Source organism: Ranitomeya variabilis, chromosome 1 (genome assembly GCF_051348905.1).
Source record: "Ranitomeya variabilis isolate aRanVar5 chromosome 1, aRanVar5.hap1, whole genome shotgun sequence".
Lineage (NCBI taxonomy): Eukaryota > Metazoa > Chordata > Amphibia > Anura > Dendrobatidae > Ranitomeya > Ranitomeya variabilis.
Genome location: NC_135232.1, coordinates 164,863,149 through 164,889,633, shown reverse-complemented (window position 1 = coordinate 164,889,633; position 26,485 = coordinate 164,863,149). Strand labels below are relative to the sequence as shown.

At 43.4% G+C, this 26,485-nt stretch overlaps 1 protein-coding gene across 2 annotated transcripts in view; it reads left to right on the top strand.

Annotated features, from left to right (window-relative positions):
* Positions 1 to 26,485, top strand: part of EPB41L4A (erythrocyte membrane protein band 4.1 like 4A) — a 370,057-nt gene that overhangs the window by 39,372 nt on the left and 304,200 nt on the right. The gene's annotated exons all lie outside the window — the stretch shown is intronic.

Genomic DNA, 26,485 nt, shown 5'->3' with positions numbered 1-26,485 from the left:
AAATAAGCATTAAAAATGCAGCAAAAACGCCTAGTGTGAACTTAGCCTAAATGTTCCGATACAGTGCCTTGCGAAAGTATTCGGCCCCCTGGAACTTTTCAACCTTTTCCCACATATCATGCTTCAAACATAAAGATACCAAATGTACATTTTTGGTGAAGAATCAATAAGTAGAACACAATTGTGAAGTTGAACGAAAATTATTGGTTATTTTAAATTTGTGGAAATTCAAAAACTGAAAAGTAGAGAGTGCAATATTATTCAGCCCCTTTTAACTTAATACTTTGTTGCTCCACCTTTTGCTGCGATTACAGCTGCAAGTCGCTTGGAGTATGTCTCTATCACTTTTGTACATCGAGAGACTGAAATTCTTGCCCATTCTTCCTTGGCAAACAGCTCGAGCTCAGTGAGGTTTGATGGAGATCGTTTGTGAACAGCAGTTTTCAGCTCTTTCCACAGATTCTCGATTGGATTGAGGTCTGGACTTTGACTTGGCCATTCTAACACATGGATACGTTTATTTGAGAACCATTCCATTGTAGATTTTGCTTTATGTTTGGGATCATTGTCTTGTTGGAAGACAAATCTCTGTCCCTGTCTCAGGTGTTTTGCAGGCTCCAACAGGTTTTCTTCAATAATGGTCCCGTATTTGGCTCCATCCATCTTCCCATCAATTTTAACCATCTTCCCTGTCCCTGCTGAAGAAAAGCAGGCCCAAACCATGATGCTGGCTCCACCATGTTTGACAGTGGGGATGGTGTGTTCAGGGTGATGAGCTGTGTTGCCTTTAGGCCAAACATATCGTTTGGCATTATTGCCAAAAAGATCAATTTTGGTTTCATCTGACCATAGCACCTTCTTCCACATGTTTGGTGTGTCTCCCAGGTGGCTTGTTGCAAACTTTAAACAACACTTTTTATGGATATCTTTGAGAAATGGCTTTCTTTTTGCCACTCTTCCATAAAGGCCATATTTGTGCAGTGTACAACTGATTGTTGTCCTATGGACAGACTGTCCCACCTTAGCGGTAGATCTCTGCAGTTCATCCAGAGTGATCATGGGCCTCTTGGCTGCCTCTCTGATCAGTCTTCTCCTTGTTTGAAATGAAAGTTTAGAGGGACGGCCAGGTCTTTGCAGATTTGCAGTGGTATGATACTCCTTCCATTTCAATATGATCGCTTGCACAGTGCTCCTTGGGATGTTTAAAGTTTTGGAAATCATTTTGTATCCAAATCCAGCTTTAATCTTCTTCACAACAGTATCACGGAGCTGCTTGTTGTGTTCCTTGGTATTCATGATGCTCTCTGTGCTTCAAACAGAACCCTGAGATTATCACAGAGCAGGTGCATTTATACAGAGACTTGATGACCCACAGGTGGATTACCGTATTTTTCGGACTATAAGACTCACTGGACCATAAGGCGCACCCCAAATTTGGAGTGAAAATTGCAGAAAAAAAGATTTTTTATAAGATGGGGGTCCGTCTTATTGTCCGAATTTACAGTATCTTACCTGAGGGCTGGCGGTGGCAGAGCAGGGTCACAAGAGGCATGGTGTCAGCAGAGGTGGGGTGATGCGGTACGGCGTGCACCTGAGCAGGGTCCCTTCCTGCTTAGGTTGGCGACGCCACGGCCTGGTGTCCATGGGAGGGTTGCAGCAGTGGTTACCGGCACAGGTGCTGGGATGAGGAGGAGCAGTGAGAGGTATGGCGTGAGAGGGGTCCCTTTCCCCAGTGAGGTGATGCAGCAGCCCGGTAATGCAGCAGAGCCGGGTGAATCCTGTTGTTACAGGTGGTGGCGGCCATCTTCCTGAGGCCGCGCGTGCGCAGATGGAGCGCTCCGCTGCCCGGGGCTTCAGGAAAATGGCCGCGGGATGCCGCGCGTGCGCAGATGGGGATCGCGGCGGCCATTTTCCTGAAGCCGAGTTCCCATCTCGGCTTCAGGAAAATGGCTCCGCGATCCCCATCTGCGCACGCGTGGCATCCCGCGGCCATTTTCCTGAAGCCCCGGGCAGCAGAGCGCTCCATCTGCGCACGCGCGGCCTCAGGAAGATGGCCGCCACCACCGGTAACAACAGGATTCACCCGGCTCTGCTGCATTACCGGGCTGCTGCATCACCTCACCGGAAAAAGGGACCCCGCTCACTGCGCCTCCTCATCCACGCACCTCTGCCGCCGCACCTCTGCCGCCACGGTAAGCCTGCATTGCGACTATTAGACGCACACCCCATTTTCCCCCCTTTTTTGGGGAGAAAAAGTGCGTCTTGTAGTCCGAAAAATACGGTATATTTATCATCATTAGGCATTTAGGACAACATTGGATCATTCAGAGATCCACAATGATCTTCTGGAGTGAGTTTGCTGCACTGAAAGTAAAGGGGCCGAATAATATTGCATGTCCCACTGATCAGTTTTTGAATTTCCACAAAAATGTTAAAAAAAACCAATAAATTTCGGTCAACTTCTCATTTGTGTTCCACTTGTTGTTGATTCTTCACCAAAAATTTACATTTGGTATCTTTATGTTTTGAAGCATGACATGTGGGAAAAGTTTGAAAAGTTGCAGGGGGCCGCCGAATACTTTCGCAAGGCACTGTATCTGCTTACTGACAGTAAATGAATAGATTCCTGGGTACAGCCAGAGTTTAGCAGCCGTATTTGACCATCAGAATGGCCATCATCACTCTGACAGCATCAGTATAATGTTCTTGAACAGTTTGAGAGTGATGGGACTTCGTTTATACACATTTTTTTCTTTCCATCTGGGACTGTCAGGAGTCCATGGTCGGCTTGTCAGGAGCGCTGCAGTCGTCCATCTCACTAATTCAGTTTTGCTTTGATGTTGCCAACTTCTTTTATATGTTCCAGGCGTAATCAATGGACTTCACAAGGCGGCAATTGTCAGAAGAAGCTGTCAGAAATAATATTTGATTTCAATATTTCATCTTCTTTGCCAGCTGCTTACTGAGTTTTATTGTAGCATTATTCATTTTTTCCTGTTCAGTTCCTATAGAGATGCTGTGACTGTCGATGTCAGCCCGGCCCTGTTCTGTTATTTTCTGCCACTGCGCCTTATGAGCAGATCACAGGTCTCCAATATATTGGGCTGTCCTCAATAAATGGACAATTTTACATGAGGTAAAGACCTGGTGAACAGCTGGCAAGAATGCGACAGCTCCGAGTTAACAGCTTTAGGCGTCCTGCGTACATTGTAGCAATATGAAGACAGGAGTTTTATGACAAAAACAATTATTAACAAAACAACGCATAATAACACAAGATTAGGTTAAAACTAGTGATGAACGAATATACTCGTTACTCGAGATTTCTCGAGCACGCTCGGGTGTCCTCCGAGTAATTTTTAGTGCTCAGAGATTTAGTTTTCATCGCCCAGCTGAATGATTTACATCTGTTAGCCAGCATAAGTACATGTGGGGGTTGCCTGGTTGCTAGGGAATCCCCACATGTAATCAAGCTGGCTAACAGATATAAATCATTCAGCAGCGGCGATGAAAACTAAATCTCCGAGCACTAAAAAATACTCAGAGGACACCCGAGCGTGCGCGGGAAGTCTCGAGTAACGAGTATATTCGTTCATCCCTAGTTAAAACACAAACAAAAAGATGACAAGGGAAATGTAGGTATCCTAGTGGATGTGTGTGTGTGTGTGTATATATGTGTATGTGTGTGTGTGTGTGTGTGTATATATATATATATATAATATATAAAATATATATATATATATATATATATATATATATATATATATATATATATATATATATATATATATATATATATATTGTGGTGCAGTGAGCAATCTTACAGCCAGGGGGTGCTGTGTGTGTGCTGCAGGATGCGCTTGGATGTATAACTGTGGTGGTGAGAGAAAGTCCGGCAGGGTTATAAATGACCGGTATGTGTGTCGCAGAGGAGGACACTGTCAGTCTAAAGTTATGTTGTGTTCTGGGACCTGTAGTCCCACAAGTAATTGTGTAGTTCTAATGGGAGACTGGCAGGGCTAGTTATGAGAGATGGGAGGGTCAAACTAGCCACACTCCCACCCAGGGGAGTGGTTACAGGTATGTAATGTGACCAGGGTGTGAGTCACATGTTTTCCTGTGGGTGGATCTGTTTTGTCTATGTGCATGGTCAGGCCAGTGTTGGAGTCTCCTGGCATTGGAGATGTCCTGGAAGCACTGAAGAGAGTGAGTCCTGCAATAGCCTGTGTGTTGGATTGTCCTGGAGTGGGCTGGAGTCCTGGAAGCACTGCTGAGGCTATGGACTGAATGCTCGAGGGTGTTGGATTGTCCTGGGATGGACTGGAGTCCTGCAAGCACCTGGTAAGATCATGGACTGATGGCCTGTGTTTTGGAGGTGCCTGTGATTGGACTTCCTGGAAGCGCATGGAAAGGCTGCATGTACAGAGCCTGAGACGGTTTCTGTGTTGGGGAAGCTACAGTTCCTACTGCGGGTCTAGACTATCCGAGGGCCCTGGGCACAAGGACGGTGATCCCAGTGAGGCAGTTTCAGTGAACCAGCACTGGCAGGAGTCAGTGTGTGGAGCCGGAGCTCCTGAGAGGTAACCCCTGGTATGGGAAAAAAAACTGTAATATACGGCAGAGACGTATCTGCCATTGGAACAGACTGTCGGTGGTTAATATGTTCCGTTGATGCATACAATGAACTGTGCAGTCACCTGGTGACTGAAGTGATAAGGCGTGACTAGTGAATGCTTTGTAAAGCCACACGTGTTAAAGTAACAGACTATGTGTAAGCTGGTGATGTACAACCTGGTTTACGGTGCGGTTTATGACGCTTAATAAACAGTAGGGATTGATTTGTGTGAAATATCGTGCCTGTATGCGTTATTCCCGTGCAAAGCTAGTGTCCCCCAAGACCCAAAGTAAGGGAAACGCTAATATATATATATATATATATATATATATATATATACATATACATATATAAATATATATACATATACAGTACAGACCAAAAGTTTGGACACACCTTTTCATTTAAAGATTTTTCTGTATTTTCATGACTATGAAAATTGTACATTCACACTGAAGGCATCAAAACTATGAATTAACACATGTGGAATTATATACTTAATTTTAGCTGTTTCACACTTTTTTGTTATGTCATATATTCTAGGTTCTTCAAAGTAGCCACCTTTTGCTTTGATGATGGACATCGTTTGTATTGTGAAATCAGGAGACAGATCATAAGAACTAAAGGATTCGTCATGCTATAAAATAGGGGTGGGGAATTTTTTTTCTGCGAAGGGCCATTTGGATATTTATACCTTCCTTCGGGGGCCGTACAAGCTCCGCCCACAAAGTACATCCTGACTCTGGCACTGGTTTCAGGAGGTAATCTTTCATTGCATGCCCTTCAGTGTTCAGTAGTGAGCACTGCATGTGTGTGCTAACAGAGCAAGAAGAAATTAATGAGCTGGTTGTAATCAAACTACACCTCCCTGCCCAAGAATGCGGTCGCTGAGAATCTGCTCGGGGCGCCAGATAAAAGGTCATCGAGGGCCGTAAATGGCCCTGGGGCCTGAGGATCACCACCTCTGCTGTAAACCAACATGGTAAACCAACAGATATCTATATAATAAATATATATATATATATATATATATATATATATATATATATATATATACAGTGGGGCAAAAAAGTATTTAGTCAGTCAGCAATAGTGCAAGTTTCACCACTTTAAAAGATGAGAGGCGTCTGTAATTTACATCATAGGTAGACCTCAACTATGGGAGACAAACTGAGAAAAAAAAATCCAGAAAATCACTTTGTCTGTTTTTTTTAATCATTTTATTTGCATATTATGGTGGAAAATAAGTATTTGGTCCGAAACAAACAATCAAGATTTCTGGCTCTCACAGACCTGTAACTTCTTCTTTAAGAGTCTCCTCTTTCCTCCACTCATTACCTGTAGTAATGGCACCTGTTTAAACTTGTTATCAGTATAAAAAGACACCTGTGCACACCCTCACACAGTCTGACTCCAAACTCCACTATGGTGAAGACCAAAGAGCTGTCAAAGGACACCAGAAACAAAATTATAGCCCTGCACCAGGCTGGGAAGACTGAATCTGCAATAGCCAACCAGCTTGGAGTGAAGAAATCAACAGTGGGAGCAATAATTAGAAAATGGAAGACATTCAAGACCACTGATAATCTCCCTCGATCTGGGGCTCCACGCAAAATCCCACCCCGTCGGGTCAGAATGATCACAAGAACGGTGAGCAAAAATCCCAGAACCACGCGGGGGGACCTAGTGAATGAACTGCAGAGAGCTGGGACCAATGTAACAAGGCCTACCATAAGTAACACACTACGCCACCATGGACTCAGATCCTGCAGTGCCAGACGTGTCCCACTGCTTAAGCCAGTACATCTCCGGGCCCGTCTGAAGTTTGCTAGAGAGCATTTGGATGATCCAGAGGAGTTTTGGGAGAATGTCCTATGGTCTGATGAAACCAACTGGAACTGTTTGGTAGAAACACAACTTGTCGTGTTTGGAGGAAAAAGAATACTGAGTTGCATCCATCAAACACCATACCTACTGTAAAGCATGGTGGTGGAAACATCATGCTTTGGGGCTGTTTCTCTGCAAAGGGGCCAGGACGACTGATCCGGGTACATGAAAGAATGAATGGGGCCATGTATCGTGAGATTTTGCGTGCAAACCTCCTTCCATCAGCAAGGGCATTGAAGATGAAACGTGGCTGGGTCTTTCAACATGACAATGATCCAAAGCACACCGCCAGGGCAACGAAGGAGTGGCTTCGTAAGAAGCATTTCAAGGTCCTGGAGTGGCCTAGCCAGTCTCCAGATCTCATCCCTATAGAAAACCTTTGGAGGGAGTTGAAAGTCCGTGTTGCCAAGCGAAAAGCCAAAAACATCACTGCTCTAGAGGAGATCTGCATGGAGGAATGGGCCAACATACCAACAACAGTGTGTGGCAACCTTGTGAAGACTTACAGAAAACGTTTGACCTCTGTCATTGCCAACAAAGGATGTATTACAAAGTATTGAGATGAAATTTTGTTTCTGACCAAATACTTATTTTCCACCATAATATGCAAATAAAATGATAAAAAAACAGACAAAGTGATTTTCTGGATTTTTTTTTCTCAGTTTGTCTCCCATAGTTGAGGTCTACCTATGATGTAAATTACAGACGCCTCTCATCTTTTTAAGTGGTGGAACTTGCACTATTGCTGACTGACTAAATACTTTTTTGCCCCACTGTATATATATATATATATATATATATTATATATACACACAGTACAGACCAAAAGTTTGGACACACCTTCTCACTTAAAGATTTTTCTGCATTTTCATGACTATGAAAATTGTAAATTCACACTGAAGGCATCAAAACTATGAATTAACGCATGTATAATTATATACTAAACAAAAAAGTGTGAAACATCTAAAATTATGTCTTATATTCTAGGTTCTTCAAAGTAGCCACCTTTTGCTTTGATGACTGCTTTGCACACTCTTGGCATTCTCTTGATGAGCTTCAAGAGGTAGTCACCGGGAATGGTCTTCCAACAATCTTGAAGGAGTTCCCAGAGATGCTTAGCACTTGTTGGCCCTTTTGCCTTCACTCTGCGGTCCAGCCCACCCCAAACCATCAGGTCATCTGTCGTAGCACCCCATCACTCTCCTTCTTGGTCAAATAGCCCTTACACAGCCTGGAGGTGTGTTTGGGGTCATTGTCCTGTTGAAAAATAAATGATGGTCCAACTAAACGCAAACCGGATGGAATAGCATGCCGCTGCAAGATGCTCTGATAGCCATGCTGGTTCAGTATGCCTTCAATTTTGAATAAATCCCCAACAGTGTCACCAGCAAAGCACCCCCACACCATCACACCTCCTCCTCCATGCTTCACGGTGGGAACCAGGCATGTAGAGTTCATCCGTTCACTTTTTCTGCTTCGCACAAAGACACGGTGGTTGGAACCAAAGATCTCAAATTTGGACTCATCAGACCAAAGCACAGATTTCCACTGGTCTAATGTCCATTCCTTGTGTTCTTTAGCCCAAACAAGTCTCTTCTGTTTATTGCCTGTCCTTAGCAGTGGTTTCCTAGCAGCTATTTTACCATGAAGGCCTGCTGCACAAAGTTTCCTCTTAACAGTTGTTGTAGAGAGGTGTCTGCTGCTATGTGTGGCATTGACCTGGTCTCTAATCTGAGCTGCTGTTAACCTGCGATTTCTGAGGCTGGTGACTCGGATAAACTTATCCTCAGAAGCAGAGGTGACTGTTGGTCTTCCTTTCCTGGGGCGGTCCTCATGTGAGCCAGTTTCTTTGTAGCGCTTGTTGGTTTTTGCCACTGCACTTGGGGACACTTTCAAAGTTTTCCCAATTTTTCGGACTGACTGACCTTCATTTCTTAAAGTAATGATGGCCACTCGTTTTTCTTTACTTAGCTGCTTTTTTCTTGCCATAATACAAATTCTAACAGTCTATTCAGTAGGATTATCAGCTGTGTATCCACCAGACTTCAGTTCAACACAATTGATGGTCCCAACCCCATTTATAAGGTAAGAAATCCCACTTATTAAACCTGACAGGGCACACCTGTGAAGTGAAAACCATTCCCGGTGACTACCCCTTGAAACTTATGAAGAAAATGCTAAGAGTGTGCAAAGCAGTCATCAAAGCAAAATGTGGCTACTTTGAAGAACCTAGAATACAAGACATAATTTCAGTTGTTTCACACTTTTTTGTTAAGTATATAATTCCACGTGTTAATTCATAGTTTTGATGCCTTCAGTGTGAATTTACAATTTTCATAGTCATTAAAATACAGAAAAATCTTTAAATGAGAAGGTGTGTCCAAACTTTTTGTTTGTACTGTATATAATATATATTATATAAAAATTGAAAGGAACGGATGGCACTCACTGGTTAAAAAAACTTCTTTATTCCAATACTTTAAAACATCGGCGTCGGGAGGATGGGAGCAGGAGTGGAATGGATGACAGCCGTTTCGCACTTAAATAAATATTTGAAAAAAAAAAACCTGTGTGGGTTCCCCTCCTGTATTTTTGATAACCAACCAGGCAAAACTCACAGCTGTGAGCTGCAACTCTCAGCTTCAGCAAGGCTGAAGAATAGAAACGTCCCAATGCCATATTTTTGAATTAATTGAATTATAAAAGACCTGGGGGTCCCCCTCATTTTGACAACCAACCTTGCTAAAGCTGACTGCTAGGGGCTGGTATTCTCAGGCTGGTTAGGGGGCCATAGATTTGACGACCCCTAACCTAAAAACAGCAGCTCGCAGCCACCCAGAAAAGGCACATCTATTAGATGCGCCAATTCTGGTGCTTTGCCTGGCTCTAGTGGTGGCAAGTGGGGTTCATATTTGTGGGGTTGATGTCACCTTTGTATTGTCAGGTGACATCAAGCCCACAGATTACTAATGGAGAGGACTCTATAAGACACCCATCCATTACTAATTCTATAGTTATATGGTACATAAACAGCTAGAATAAAGTCTTTTATTTGAAATAAAACAAAGTACCTTTTTCCATTTTTATTTCAAAATAACAAACAGTTATACTCACCTAACTCCTAATGTCACTGAATCGCTCGCCTCTTGTAATAATACAGAAATAAAAAAACAATATCCCTCTCATGTCTGACTTTATGTCCCACGCCGTAATCTATTTTGCTCCTTTTTTTCCTGTTTGCACCCAATTTATTTCTATTTGCTCTCCTGTTTTTGTTTTTTTTTCGCTTTGTGGGTGGAGTTTAGTGATTTCTTATATTTTCGGCTGATTTATCAATTTAACTTTTAAAAGGTCACACAATTTGGTTTATTTCTGAGTGTGCCAAACCATGACTTTTGGTGTCAAATTGTGACTTTTGACACCAAAAGTCGCAAAAAATAACCCTGAAAAAAATAGATTTTTTTCTTTACCAAATCATGAATTTTATGCGCCGTCTGGATGAATTTTGCACTAAAAACTTCAACTAGTACTGCTTATAACAAAAATGTCCTAAAAAAAATGCAAATGATCAATTAAGGCTTCTGGGTCCAATTTATCATTGCTTTTGTGCTTTTTTTTTTTTATTGTTGTGTTTGGACTTTACTTTTTTTTTGCCATATTCATCTTTCCATTCATGCCTTTCTAAAGTATAGTCACTTGTCTGTTTTCTTGTTTTTAGCTCCCCTTTGTGGGCAGATCTTGAGGGTCCCAGATGTGTTTTTTCTTCTTATTCATCATTTGTGACTATCTAATATATAAAGCTGAATGTGTGTATGTATGTGTGTATGTATGTCCGGGATTGGCATCTGAACCGTCGCAGCTACAGGCACAGAATTTTGCACAGTCACACGTCTGGACCCTGAGAGCGTCAAAGCTATGTTGTGAGGTGAAATTTACCCCGCGCTTTCCAATTCACCAAACAATTTTGCCTCTATCTACATAATGGGGAAAAAATGAAAGGAAAAGTGTTGGAGGCAAATTAACAGCTGCCAGATGTGAACAAGGGGGACTTAAAGAATGAGAGCGATGGCGCCAAAGAGTATATACTGTACAGTTGCTAAGGTGGGGCCCCGACATGGGATAATCACCACACCACCACGGGGATATGAACACACACAAAATGCGCCACACACTACCACGTGCTCGAACACATATACCACCCTCAGCGCACATTTCACCACACATACACCAACCTCGCCACATAAAAGTCGAAACACAAAAGTCACCGCTCAAAACTCGCCACGCGCAAAATTCTCCACATGCAAAACTCTCCACACGTGCAAAACTCACCTCATGGAAAACCTGCCACACGCAAAACCTGCACACGCAAGAGGAGTGAGGGAAAATAGTGGAGTGATCGGAAAATGACAGATGTGAGGTCGAAATGACAAGTGTTAGGGGGGAATGAGAGGAGTGAGGGGGAAAATAAGAGGAGTGAGGGGGAAAATGAGAGGTGTGAGGGAGAAAATGAGAGATGTGAGGGGGAAAATGAAAGATGTGATGGGGAAAATGAGAGGCGTGATGGGAAAATAAGAGAAGTGAGGTGCTATAACTAACCACAGATATTTACTATGCCCAGTGTTGTGAAATTGGATTTTGGGCTCCCCCGGTGGCCACTGGTGGAATTGAACTTGTGTGCATCATCCCCTCTGTTCACCTGTTCCCATCAGGATGTGGGAGTCGCTATTTAACCTTGCTCCTCTGTCACTTCCATGCCGGTCAACATTGTAATCAGAAGCCTTTCTGTGCATGTTCCTGCTACCAGACAACTTCCAGCTAAGTCGGACTTTTGTCCTTGTTTGTTTTTTGCATTTTGTTCCAGTTCACAGCTGCAGTTTCGTTTCTGTGTCTGGAAAGCTCTTGTGATCTGAAATTGCCACTCTGATGTTATGAGTTAATACTAGAGTCTTAAAGTAATTTCAGGATGGTGTATTGATAGGGTTTTCAGCTGACCATGAAAGTACCCTTTCTGTCTTCCAGCTATCTAGTAAGCGGACCTCGATTTTGCTAAACCTATTTTCATACTACGTTTGTCATTTTCATCTTAAATCACCGCCAATATATGTGGGGGCCTCTGTCTGCCTTTCGGGGAAATTTCTCTAGAGGTGAGCCAGGACTATATTTTCCTCTGCCAGGATTAGTTAGTCCTCCGGCCGGCGCTGGGCGTCTAGGGATAAAACGCAGGCTACGCTACCCGGCTACTGTTAGTTGTGCGGCAGGTTTAGTTCATGGTCAGTTTAAGTTTCCATCCTTCCAAGAGCTAGTTCCTATGTATGCTGGGCTATGTTCTCTTGCCATTGAGAACCATAACAGCCCAGGCAACGCCGGACTCTTCAGCTAGCTTAGATTTACAATCTCCATGCTTTTCTCATGGTCAACTTTATGTGGCCTGTTCAAGAGTTGGAACAGCCAAAAATCTGTTTGTCTTTGCACCTGAAGGAAAAACTAAGAATGTCGTTTATCAAAAGGCTCTCGAATAAGTAGTAGAAGATTACTTCACATTACTTGGCCAATTTAGTTAAATCTGTGTGGAATATCTCTGGTGTTGAAATATATGTTGTAAAATGCTTCTATTAGCTTAGTTTTTGCCTTTTAATAATTACATTTCTGTTTATTTGTTTTGTGTTTTTTTTGTGCAGAATAAATTTTTGTTAACACATTCTATTTTGCTAACAGCAGTTATTACCCCGGGCGAAGCCGGGTAGTACAGCTAGTTCAAAATATAGCAAAACTCAAGAATCTAGGAATACTGAACATTCTCTAAAACCGCTTTTTATATATATTTTTTTCTCAGTATGCCTCTTGGATCCCAGCACTATCCGCTTCAATCATTTAAAAAAAAAAAAAAAAAAAAAAAAAAAAGTTGAGTTCTGTAAGATGTTGTCTTGAAGGATAATTTGGGAATGTACAATCTGCCTTACTTCACTTTTGGGTTCAAACAGAAGATACACTTTAAGTTGGTCCCTGCTCTTGTCGTTCCAGCCCGGTGTATTTTAGGCCATGGGCTTGTAAGATCACTGGCACACCATTAATAGGAAGACATGTGGAGACATTATATCTGAAAGCGCAGGTTACTAAGCAACAGCACGAAAGTCTGTCGCATATAAATAATCAATTCTAAAATCTTACTGTCTCATAAATTGCAGGTTTAATAGGGGAACGTACGGGGGATATTTTTAGAAGCCACAGATGGGTACAAGTTTAGTTACTTTCAAGTTACTATTCCATTTTAATCTGTGTGTTCCTTTTCCTGTGAATAATTCTTTGCAGATACTCTCACACTTACAGAGGTTTAGTATAAAAGGGTCTTCTTTATCAGAAGGCGTATGCGTTTGATGCACAGATCAATGATCTATTCCCTGAGCGATTTCTGTTCTCAAATCACTACAATTATCAGCGTTACGTAGGATTCTCTTAGCGAAGGCCTGCAGATATTGACAGTGCGGCTCCTCTCTGCAGCCAACCAAATTCCAGCCTTCAGTGTGAGACATTTGTCAGTCACGTACATTTCCTTCCCGTGGTAGAACGTGTGCAGCTTTTTCAGTGACTTGTTTCTACGGTTGTGCAGTTTCACTTGTTATTAGTCCATAGGCTTGCAGACTTATAAAATACAAAAATCAGATTTTAATGATCACTTCCCACACTCCCGTATGAATAATATCTTTCCTTTTCTGCTCCGGACTTGATTGATTGGCTGCAGCGGTGAAGTAACATCTATAGCACTTGTAATTTCTGAAGTCAATCAGCGGTTGGCTGCAGTGCTGTCGATGTGATTTCACCACTGCAGCCTGACGGGCATCGCTAGACAAAGGCAGGCTAAGTAAAGGCTCGATTTATGATTTTAAGTTTGCAAGCCTATGGATTAATAAAACTTGAAACAGGACAACTCCTTTAAACATATTGTTAAATTGGAGTTTGACTAATAATGACATACACTAGAGACATGTCAAATTGTAGTGACGGCAGCTGATCTAGTTGGAGTTGTCTTGGACGCTGCCGAGCTGTGATTGGCAGCATCTGGGAGGGATGGGTGAAAATGCACGCCTTCACTGAAAACTCTGAAGGAATGCCCAATTGTGATCCAAGCAGAGATTTCACATACTGTACTTCAAAAGCAATACATTTGAATATCTTTGCAATGAAGCAATGCAGCGCAAAATGGAAAAAGCGGGATAATCATGGGAGCTGAGGGGATTCTACAAGGTATTTAACTCAAATGTTTTTGAGTAAGTGACAGGTCCCCTTTTAAGGGTTTGATCAAGGGCTAATAAAAAGTCTGCAGTGACCTGCAGTGTTGTACGCACTGTCCCGATTCCCCTGTATTCCTGCAGGCGGGCAGTCACTTGATCGCATGTAAGTGATTTGCATACTTTCGGTCACAAGCCAACTAGTCTCACCCTGTTTCTTTAAACTCTCATCTATTGAGATAAGCCAGCATGCGCTATTGCTTACTCACACAGCGAATCATGACATTGAGCGCATTGTACACGGTCAGGATTCGGCTGTCTGCAGTCAGTGACATGTATGCGTTATATACTATATATAGGTGTCTATTGGTATACCCCATGTTCAAGTGTACGGATCATACGCATGTATGATTAACAAAAATTAGGCTGGTACTCCATCATCTCTATTGTAGCTTTTATTCTCTGACTGTATAGTAGGTAAGTCATGTTATAACTGCCGCTCCCCCAATTTTTACAGGAAACTTTTTGAGTTAGATTTTTTGCTATGATCTCCTGAATAGCTACAAAGGTGCAATCTGCCCAAAATCTCCACAGACACAATGTCTGCACCTCCTATCACTTATACGTGACGCCGATAGCCGTTTTTTTCCTGCACTAGGTGTCTTTTTTAAGTTGAATAACATAAGCTTTTCAGGATGACCTCTAATGACTGCCAGGGTTATTTCATCATCTGATGAGTAGTATAAAATGTGCGTGCGTCTGGGGGTTAGTAAATCTAATTCTTGAAGTATTTTAGCTTAATAATGTACATGAAGGGTTTCTGGAGTAAAATTTTAATCCACCGCATTTAGGTATTGAATCCAATTTAACGCTTCACCTCTTTCTTTTAGAAGATTTAAAGAAGGGAATAACGGGGAAAAAAAATCTATGAAAACCTCTCAATAAAATATTTTAATATAGAGCTCATTAGTTCTTATTAAAAAATGTGCCATCATCCAGTACCTGAAAATCACTTAGGCTTTATTCACACATCAGTGTTTTTGATCAGAATTTCTGCCAAAACCAGGAGTGTCCTCAAAACACAAAATATGTGTCAAGTAGTGATGAGCGAACGTGCTGAGATAATATGTAATCTGAGCATGCTCGGTGCTAACAAAGTATTTTGGGCGTGCTCGGATGTTAAGTGTGAGTCCCTACACCTGCATGTCCTACGGCTGTTTGATAGCTGCTACTTATGCGGGGAGTGCCTAACAAACATGCATCCATGGGGACTCGGCACATTATTCAAGTACGCCCACGATACTCGATTAGCACCTGAGCATGCCCGGATAACACCTAATTTGAGCACGTTCGTTCATCACTAGTGTCAAGCTTTCAATTCTAGTTTTTCTCTGTAAGTTCAACTCCTGGTTTTGGCCAACAAACACTGAGGTAAAATACCATACCTCCCAACCGTCCCGATTTCAGCGTGACAGTCCCGCTTTGGCACCGGGGTCCCGCTGTCCCGCTTCGGGCATTTAAAATCCCGAATTTGCGGCCGCCGGTGAAGCCCCGCCCACTTCCGGGACGTAGAGAGAGCCCGATTAGGTTTGTGGCTGTTTTTTTTTTCTTATACATGCTGGGTCTCCTCCCGACCGATCCCTCCCCCGCCCCCGCCCCCTGTGTGTGCGGCGCTGCCACGCTGAGGAAGAGAGCCAGCAGCGATCAAGATGAGAGGTCAGCGACTCACTACCTGAGGTGTGTGCACAGAGCTCTGGCGTCTCCTGCTCTTAGCTGCTATCCCGGCAGAGAAGGAGAGACGGGGGAGGTGCCGGGACAGTGCAGAGCTGTGAGCAGCCGGAGAAACTGAAGAGCTGCAGTGCACATGGACAGATCAGCCGCCCCTGCACCACAGAGGAGATTGTGTGTGTGTGTGATGTGTGTGTGTGTGTGTGTGAGATGTGTGATGCTGCATTTGTGTGTGTGTCATGTGTGTATGAGGTATCTGGTGTGTGTGATGGCTGGGTGTGTGTGATGGCTGGGTGTGTGTGTGTGTGTGATGGCTGGGTGTGTGTGTGTGATGGCTGAGTGTGTGTGTGATGGCTGGGTGTGTGTGTGATGGCTGGGTGTGTGTGTGTGTGATGGCTGGGTGTGTGTGATGGCTGGGTGTGTGTGATGGCTGCGTGTGTGTGTGTGTGATGGCTGCGTGTGTGTGTGTGTGTGATGGCTGCGTGTGTGTGATGGCTGCGTGTGTGTGATGGCTGCGTGTGTGTGTGATGACTGCGTGTGTGTGTGATGGCTGCGTGTGTGTGTGTGATGGCTGCGTGTGTGTGTGATGGCTGTGTGTGTGTGTGATGGCTGCATGTGTGATGCATTTGTGTCAAAGCTGCATGTGTTTGTGAGCTGCGTTTGTGATGCTGCGTGTGTATGTGTGATACTGTGTGTGTGTGATGCTGCATGTGTGTGAGCTGCGTGCCTGTATGTCATTATACAGTATGGAGAACTGTGGCCATAATACAGTATGGAGCATCATGTGGGGTCATTATACAGTATGGAGCATCATGTGCAGTCATTATACAGTATGGAGCATCATGTGCGGTCATTATACAATATGGAGCATCATGTGCAGCCAGTATACAGTATGGAGCATCATGTGTGGTCATTATACAATATGGAGCATCATGTGCAGTCATTATACAGTAAGGAGCATCATGTGCAGCCAGTATACAGTATGGAGCATCATGTGCGGTCATTATACAATATGGAGCATCATGTGTGGTCATTATACAGTATGGAGCATCATGTGCGGTCATTATACAGTATGGAGCATCATGTGCGGCCATTATACAGTATGGAGCATCATGTGCAGTCATTATACAGTATGGAGCATCATGTGCGGTCATTATACAGTATGGAGCATCATGTGCAGCCAGTATACAGTATGGAGCATCATGTGCGGTCATTATACAATATGGAGCATCATGTGTGGCCATTATACAGTATGGAGCATCATGTGTGTTCATTATACAGTATGGAGCATCATGTGCAGCCAGTATACAGTATGGAGCATCATGTGCGGTCATTATACAATATGGAGCATCATGTGCAGTCATTATACAGTATGGAGCATCATGTGCAGCCAGTATACAGTATGGAGCATCATGTGCGGTCATTATACAGTATGGAGCATCATGTGCGGTCATTATACAGTATGGAGCATCATGTGCGGCCAGTATACAGTATGGGGCATCATGTGCGGTCATTATACAGTATGGAGCATCATGTGCGGTCATTATACAATATGGAGCATCATGTGTGGCCATTATACAGTATGGAGCATCATGTGTGTTCATTATACAGTATGGAGCATCATATGCAGCCAGTATACAGTATGGAGCATCATGTGCGGTCATTATACAATATGGAGCATCATGTGCAGCCAGTATACAGTATGGAGCATCATGTGCGGTCATTATACAATATGGGGCATCATGTGCGGTCATTATACAGTATGGAGCATCATGTGCGGTCATTATACAGTATGGAGCATCATGTGCGTTCATTATACAGTATGGAGCATCATGTGCGGCCATTATACAGTATGCATGCGGTCATTATACAGTATGGAGCATCATGTGCGGCCATTATACAGTATGGAGCATCATGTGCGGTCATTATACAGTATGGAGCATCATGTGCGGTCATTATACAGTATGGAGCATCATGTGCGGCCATTATACAGTATGCATGCGGTCATTATACAGTATGGAGCGTCATGTGTGTTCATTATACAGTATGGAGCGTCATGTGTGGCCATTATACAGTATGGGGCATCATGTGTGGTCATTATACAGTATGGAGCACTGTGTGGCCATATTTTTTTGTTTATAACTATTGTATATGAAACAGTGTGATCAGCAGTGCTAAATGGGTGTGCTTGGGACGTGGATATGGGTGTGACTAATTATGAATGGGTGTGGTCAGAGGCGTGGCCTAAAATTTGCCGCGGCACGCTTCGCACGCCGCAAACTTTGTCCCTCTTTCCCATCTTCAAAAGTTGGGAGGTATGAAATACCGACGTGTGAATGAGGACTTAGACTGCGTCTATATGTACGTGTCATTCTGCGGCTTCATACCATACCGCAACAGCCCTGTGCCACTGCGGCCGGTCCACTTTCTATTCCCATCAGCCGCGTGGTCTTATAGGTGCTTTTTTTTCTTTCTTTTTTTTGTGGGACGAGTTGTAGTTTTGAATTGCACCATTCAGTTTTGCCATAGTATTCTGGAAAACAGGAAAAGAAATTGCTAGTGAGATGAAATTGTGTTTAAAAAAAATGCAATTCCAAAATTCTTTTGTGAGTTTAGTTTTTACAGTTTTCATTATGCGATAAATAATGGCGATTCCAAAAACCGTGCATCATTTATTTATTTTTAAGTGATGAAAACATTTCTGAAAATCCAGAATATTGTAAAACTTTCTTTGTTGTTGAATCGCCATTTTTCCGAAACCCATAACATCTTAAATTTTCTGTTGATGGGGTTGAGGGAGGGTATGTTTTTTGCTCAGTGAGCTGACATTTTTATTTGTACTAATTTTGTGTACATAAGATGCTTTGATTTCTTATCGAATTTCTTTGAGTAGGTGAATAGTGGAGGTCAAGATAAAGTTTGGTAGACCAAGCAAAATTTCAGTGAGAACTGCTTTTAGGATTGTCAGAGAAGCAAATCAGAACCCCTGCTTGACTTCAAAAGACCTTCAGAAAGATTTTGCAGACTCAAGTTGTGGTATATACTTCTACAGGTCATAGACACCTGCCCAAATATGGCGTTAATGGAAGAGTCATCAGAAGAAAACCTCTCCAGTGTTCTCACCATAAAATTCAGCATCAGACGTCTGCAAAAGAATATCTAAACAATCCTGATCTATTTTGGAAACAAGTCCTGTGGACCGATGAGGTTAAAACAGAACTCTTTGGCCACAATGATTAAAGGTTTGTGTGGAGAAAAAAAAGGGCACATAATTTCAGGAAAAGAACATCTCTCCAACCATTAAGAATGGGGGTGGATGAATCCTGCTTTGGGGTTGTGTTGCAGATAATGACATGGGGAATATTTCACAGGTAGAGGGAAGAATGGATTAAATTAAATTTGAACAAATTCTTGCTGTAAACATCACATGATCTCTACAAAAAAATCTGAAGCTGAACAGGATTTATTCTACAGATGGATAATGATCCTAAACACGCTTCAAAATCCACAATAGATTACACCAAAATGCGCAAGCTGAAGGTTTTACAATGGTCCTTACAGTCACTGATCTGATCATCATTGAAAATCTGTGGCTAGACCTCAAAATAGCAGAGCATGAAAGACGACCCAGGAATCTCACAGAACTGGAAGAATTTTGCAAGGAAAAATGAATGAAAATCCCTCAAACAAGAATTGAAAGACTCTTGGCTAGTTACAAAAAGTGTTTACAAGCTGTGATACTTTCAAAAGGGGGTGCTACTTGGTTCTAACCATGCAGGGTGCCCAAACATTTGCATCAGCCCATATTCTTTTTTGTAATTTTTATAAATGTAAAAGAAATATAGATATACAGATGGGCTCACTCAGCTGCTCCCTGAGGTACACACAGAAATACTTGGTAGTAAAGTCTCTGGGTGGTTTGTTGCCCCATAAACCACAAAGCAAAGTAATAACGCAAAAACAGCCTTTCTGGCACAAATGAAAATAAAAAGTCCATGCAAACAGTCCTCCTTAGTATAGCTCCAGTGATGCAATACACTTCAACTCCCATCGAAGCTTGCATCTGGAGGTTTCCTTCCTCCACAGAGATAAAAACAGTTGCTGGTCATTTAACTCTGCCAACCACACCCTTGAGGTGGAGATATGGTGAGTAGGCGTCCTGCCTCTGACCTACTCACCAAAAACCAAGACCCTTGTAACAACTGGTTTAACCCCCTTCAGCTCATAGTATGCTGGAGAGAAACTTATGGGTTTTAGATCACAGAAGAAAGTAATGTGCGTGATACATATCTCCCCTCACACATAGCGCCAGTGGCCCTGTCACTATATACCCAAAGATTGTATACCAACTGAAAGGAGGGTGGTCAAGGCTTAATAAGCATCCAAGCCACCATCACGGATGAAACAAGGAGTATCAAGGAATACATCAGAAAAATGGCACCAAAAGATGAGATGCTGAGAGAAAGCCTAAGGCAGCAACAGATCTGGAAGGAAGAACAGGAACATGAAGCGCCATGGCAAGAGAAGCCGCTGCATGGGATGTACCAACAACAGATAATGGAGGTGGCTGACATGGAGAAATCCTACTAATGGCTGGAAAAAGCAGGACTCCGAGACAGCACAGAGGCACTAATCATAGGGGCACAAGAGCAAGCACTAAGTACCAAGTACCAGATCGTAGAAGCAGGAATCTACAACACAAGAAACCTCAGAAACCGTTCAACACATAGTGGCAGGATGCAAAATGCAAGCAGGAACAACGTATACCGATCGCCACAACCAAGTAGCGGGGATTGTATACAGGAACATCTGCACAGCATATGGGCCAAGTCCCCCTAAGTCCAAGTGGGAGACCCCAGAAAAAGTGGTGGAGAATGAAAAGGCTAAAATCCTGTGGGACTTCAAAATCCAGACGGATTAGCAGGCGTTGGCTAACCAACTAGACATTGCGATAATAGATAAGAATCAGAAGACAGCAATGATAATAGATATAACAGTGCCAAGTGACAGCAACATCAGAAAGAAGGAATATGACAACCCTGAGAAATACCAGGGTCTCAAAGGATAATTGGATGATATATTTTTAGAAAAAAATAAATAATAATAATAAAATATATATATATATATATATATATATATATATATATATATGTATGTATATATATATATATATATATATATATATATATATATATATATATATATATATATTGTATATGTGTAAAATATATACATTTTTGTGCCCGAGATGCAAAGGAAATATGTCATCTTTAACTTTGGGCCTTTTAGAGCTCATCTTCAATTGCTTAACTGTTCACAATAACAGTAATTTTGACCAGTGGTGCCCAAACTTTTATTACATGTCATTGTAAATACAGTTGTAGTCAAAATGCTCCAATCCCGATTGCAAATTAGATTTATTGTCTACATTTACAAATTCTCTTGTTTCTCATTTCTTATCAAACAAGAGTAATTTAAGTGGTTACTTCAAATTCAACACTAGCTGTCACTTTTTCATGAGTTCAGCAGTCTCAGAATTAGGCCACTTTCAGTATTTCTAAGCCAAAATCAAGAGTGGAACAATCAGAGGAAAAGTATAATAGAAACCCGTCACTACTTCTGCATTTTTCCCCAATGCTGTGGTAAAATACTTGCCAAGTACTGAATGTGGCCTTAAATCCTCCCCCTTCATGACAAGCACCTTTAGTAGAGCACTCTTGATTATGACCTACTACAAACCTGATGATTAGCCAGACACCAGCTTCTGACCGCATTCCTGAGTATTCCTTGCCTGTTCCTCATGGGCAATGGCCTCCAATTCACTAATATTCTGGGGTTTGTGTGCTGCAACCACCTTATTCATATCCCATCAAAGATTTTATATGGCTTTCAAGTCATAAAACTGACGGCCACTCCAGAATCTTCCAGAACCTTTTCTGAAACCAAGCCATGATGGACTTTGAGATATGCTTGGGATCATTGTCCTGTTTAAAGTTGCAGTGGTGGCCAAGCTTCAGCTTACTCACAGATGTCATGATGTTTTCTCAAAGGATTTCAGTATGCTTTCATTGGATCCATCTTGTCCTCCACATGAGGCAAGATTCCAATACCAGAATAGACTCCATCGCTGCACAGAACAGATTCTCCAAAACTTCTGTGTCTCATTTGTATAACTTTAACCATATTGTAGTCAATTTTTCTTATGCTCTTTGCTCTACAGAGTTGTCTTTGAGTCTTGAGAATCTTGGTATGGCGAATCCTCAGTATTTAATATGCACCTTGTTGTGCAAACAAAGACTTCAGTGTCTGCTTCCACCAAATCTTGCTGCAGGTCTTTTGCAGTCACTTGTGAGTTTTGACCATCTGCTTTGTTGGGAATCTGGTGGTAACTGGTGTTAGATTCAGGGCTGTGGAGTCGGTAAGCTACAGTTGCAACTCCGACTCCTGGATTTTATCAGGCTCCGACTCCGGCTCCGACTCCTACTCCTTCATAAATGGCCAATTCGTAACAATAAATTTACTGTTGTAAAATATTAACATTGTGCTTATTCAGTTTCTCACCATCATATAAGTAATCAGACCACTTAGAACAAAAACTATATTTATTAGAATACAATTAGAATATAGCAAATAACTTTTCTAAACTTTTCTAAACTCTTGTAAGTAAATATGCAATAAACACTGTTATGCAGTTAATAAGAAGAAATCTATAAATTTGTCCTCAGAAAAAGTATTGCCTCTGTCAGATCCTCCTTCATGGATGCCCTCAAATCTGATCTAATTATTTTGAGAGCAGAGAACAACCTCTCTACACTAACTTGGGTTGGTGGCAAAGCAGTAACCACTCGGGCAACATCTCTGACAATGTCAGGATACAGAGGAATCGCATGTTGCACTGTTATTTTTGATGAACTGTCAAATTTCTCAATTTCTTTTAGTGCACATGAAAAATTCTGCTGAAATGTACTGGCTGTGTTCTTTGATGGGGATGACTCTTGCACGGTCCTTGTGATCCAAATATTTTTTTAAATTAAATTCTTCATCAGTTGATGAGGGTGAAGATGTGGCAGGACGACCAAATTCTTCTTGTTCCTCCTGACTGTTCTGCAACCCTTTCATCCTTACTGCTATTTCAAACAGAGCTTCTTTTCCTTTAGTTAGCTGATCATCTAGAAGAATCCAATGCATTGGGTCTACATAAACAGCAGCCAAAAGAATGTTATTTTGTATTAGTAGCTCCTCTCTCCGTTTCATTGATGTAGCAATGCCACTTGCAATTAACCCTCCTCTTTGGGATAGGCGAAACATCAGGTTCTTCCACTCCTTTAAGAAAATACCTAGAGTTAAGTCCTCTGCTTGTAATTTTTTAGTCACTGTAAATGGGTGCTCTAGCAATTTTTCCAGCTCAGTCACCTGATTCCACTGACTTTCATTTAGCGTCAGTTGAGGGTTAGCCATGTCTAAAAGAAAGGTTTTCAGTTCAACCAAGCGCTGAATCATTAAGTAAGTACTGCCCCATCGTGTGGCTTGATCAATAATTGCCCCTTTTCCAGCATGTCTCTTCAAAATTGAGTCAACTTTAGGGGTTCTGGCAACAGTATCCAATTTTCCAGTCCACCACCTGACAGCACCATTGGAGGACGTCCTTCTTATCCGTAGTGGGACAGGAACCACAAGTTAAAAGGACCCTCCCCACTCCACCCATCAGTGTTTTTCCTGTCCCACTGCGGATAGGAACTGCAAGACGCCCTCCGACGGTGCTGTGCAGATGGTGGGGATCGGGGGGCCCAGCCTTTCCCTTCCCCGCCGCAAGATATCTGCGGCTGATACCTGCCATGGGGGGTCCCTCAGCCTCCCCAGTGTAGCGCTGCTCCTGGGGTCCGGTCCGCTTCCTCCTCGGGGGGCTCTCGGCCCGGGTGCCTGCATGCCGGGAGGTGTATGCGGCGACCGCTTCCAGCAGCGGCCGGCTCCAGCATGCGGCCGCGGTTTCCGGGTCCAGCGGCCGCGTCACTTCCGGTCGCGACGACCGCGTCACTTCCGGTGCGACCAGCATGGAGGATGACGCCGGCAGCAGCGCCGGCCTCGGTGAGGGGCTCAGCGCGGTCACCGCAGCGGCGGTAAGGAGGGCAGGATCAACCAGGTAAAACCTATATAATCTCACCAGGGGGGTCTGTATACCGCCGGCCATCCTGACAAAGGGAGCACTCGGCTATACGTAGAATTGTCACTAATGGAGGAGACTGCCAGACCTGAGGGGACTGACCAGCTTCAGGGGCACGTGAGTGGGCTATGCAAAGCCACACCACAAAGCTCACCCCTCCCCCTGCTTCCTACTTACGGTGCCACGTGTCTCTATTTTACCCTAGGCTGAGCCTTCCATCCCCACAGCCGAAAGGAAAAAATCGGGGAAAAATAAATGCCCGATATGTTCCACTAAGTTTCCGGAAAACTGGCGGAAACCATTGTGCAAATCATGCACATCCAAAATTGTGGGTGATGAGCAGACAGCGCTGCTATCCAGTATGAGGACCATGATACGACAGGAGGTTCAGGCTTCTATCTCAAGCTTGAATCTTCCCCAGGCTACTCAGTCAGAACCGCAGACTTCACGGAAGAGGCCGAGGGATTCTAGCCCCTCTTCCGAGGGTGAGGGTTCGGGGGATTCTGACCAGGAAGAAAGAGACGGATCTGTGGGCAGAGGGAAGAGATATCTCTTCTCCGCAACAGACACGGATGAGCTTCTTTATGCTGTGCGTAACACCATGCAGCTACAAGATACACCAGAGGAGACCTCGATCCAGGACGAGATGTTTGGCGGATTACATGCCCAAGTTACAAAAGTCTTCCCCGTCAACAACCACATTCGTTCCATGATCCTGGAAGAGTGGCAGGAAGCGGAGAAGAAGCTAGTGATTCCCAGGGACTTTAGACTTCGTCTGCCCTACAACCCTGAGGACATTAAAGTGTGGGATGAAGTACCCAAGATCGATGTCCCACTAGCAAAGGTGGCGAAGAAGACCTCAATCCCATTTGAGGACTCTTCCGCATTAAAAGATCCTATGGATCGTAAAGCAGACGGTTTGCTAAGGAGAACTTGGGAGTCCTCCGCGGCAATAATACGGGCCAATATAGCGGCAACCTCCGTAGCCCGGTCAATGCACTTATGGATTGACGATTTAGAGGATCACCTCAAAGCCAAAACTTCCAGAGAGGTTATCCTTAAATCATTGCCATTGCTCAAACTCGCAACAGGCTTTATGGCAGACGCTTCTGCCGAATCTGTAAGGTTCGCGGCTAGAAGCGAATCCCTGTCTAATGCGGCCAGAAGAGCCATATGGCTTAAAACCTGGTCGGGGGATCTCCAGTCAAAAAATAAATTGTGTGGAATCCCATTCTCGGGAAATAAAGTATTTGGGCCAATTCTAGACGATATTCTAGAAAAGGCCTCAGATAAAAAGAAAGGTTTCCCTGAGGAGAATACCAAAAAATATCAGCCCTTTCGTAGGTCCCGACCTGGTCAGAGGACAGACTACAAGGGGAAAGGGAAGACTGGGAGGTGGTCTTATCCCAAGGGTGGAAAAGGTAGAGATTCCATCTTCCCTAGTACAGGTACACCAAAGTCAAATAAATGACATAAAGGTGGGAGGTCGATTACAGAAATTTCTAGGGGGTTGGCAGAAGGTGTCCCAGAATCCTTGGATTCTACAAGTAATTGCACAGGGATACAAATTAGAATTCTCCGGCAGTCCCCCAGAAAGATTTGTAGTAACCCGACCTTGCCCGCTCTCCGACTCCTCCATGTGGACAAACATCCAGGAGCTGTTAGAATTAGAAGCGATTGTGCCAGTTCCCATCTCAGAAAGAGGCGAAGGCCATTATTCTCATTTATTTTCAATAAAGAAACCGTCCGGGGACTCCCGGACGATTATAAACTTAAAACCATTAAACAAATGGGTACGGTACAAAAGATTCCGGATGGAATCTATAAGATCCACGACGCCTCTAATAGACAAAGACATGGTAATGTGTACCCTAGATCTGAGCAATGCATACTATCATGTCCCGATACACCTCTCCTACCAAAAATTCCTGAGGTTTGCCATAATGAACAGGGGGATTGTACATCACTTTCAGTTCAGATGTCTCCCCTTCGGGCTTGCTTCAGCGCCCAGGATCTTTACCAAGCTGATGTCGGAAGTGGTGGCCTATCTGAGGAATCAGAATGTGACCATAGTCCCATACCTGGACGACTTCCTGATAATGGCGAAATCACAGAAACTCCTCAAGATAGACTGCACTTTCACCCTTTCCATCCTACAAGAGCTGGGGTGGATTGTGAACTGGAAAAAGTCCTGCCTGGTCCCAAATTCCAGAATAAAATTTTTGGGGGTGATCTTGGATTCCAACCTAAGAACATCTTTCTTACCAGAAGACAGACAAGAGGCCTTGATCAGACACATCCATCAATTCAGAAGAAGTACCCCCTCCATAAGAGATGCAATGAGGATACTTGGCTTCATGACAGCATGCATACCCTGTGTGAAATGGAGCCAATTCCACTCACGGGAGTTGCAAAGAGAAGTCCTAGGATCCTGGAACAGGAAACAGAGCTCCCTAGACAGGAAGATGTTTGTGTCTCCGTCAGTGAAGAGATCCCTAACCTGGTGGACCAGACCGAGGAACCTGAGAGAGGGAGTACCGTGGGTACTCGATCCCTGTGTTACGGTTACCACAGACGCCAGTCAATACGGATGGGGCGGTCATATAGGAAGAACATATTACCAGGGAGAATGGACTCCTCAGATTGCGGCAAGATCATCGAATTTCAGAGAGCTGTATGCGATCTGGAAAGTGTTGAGCCAAGCCCAGTCATTAGTCCGAGACAGACACGTGAGAATACTGTCCGACAATGTCACAGCAGTGGCATTTCTGAGACACCAGGGAGGTCCGAGACATCCACCACTGCAACACTTAGCAGACCAGATTTTCAGGTGGGCAGAAAGATCTGTCAAATCCATCTCGGCAGTTC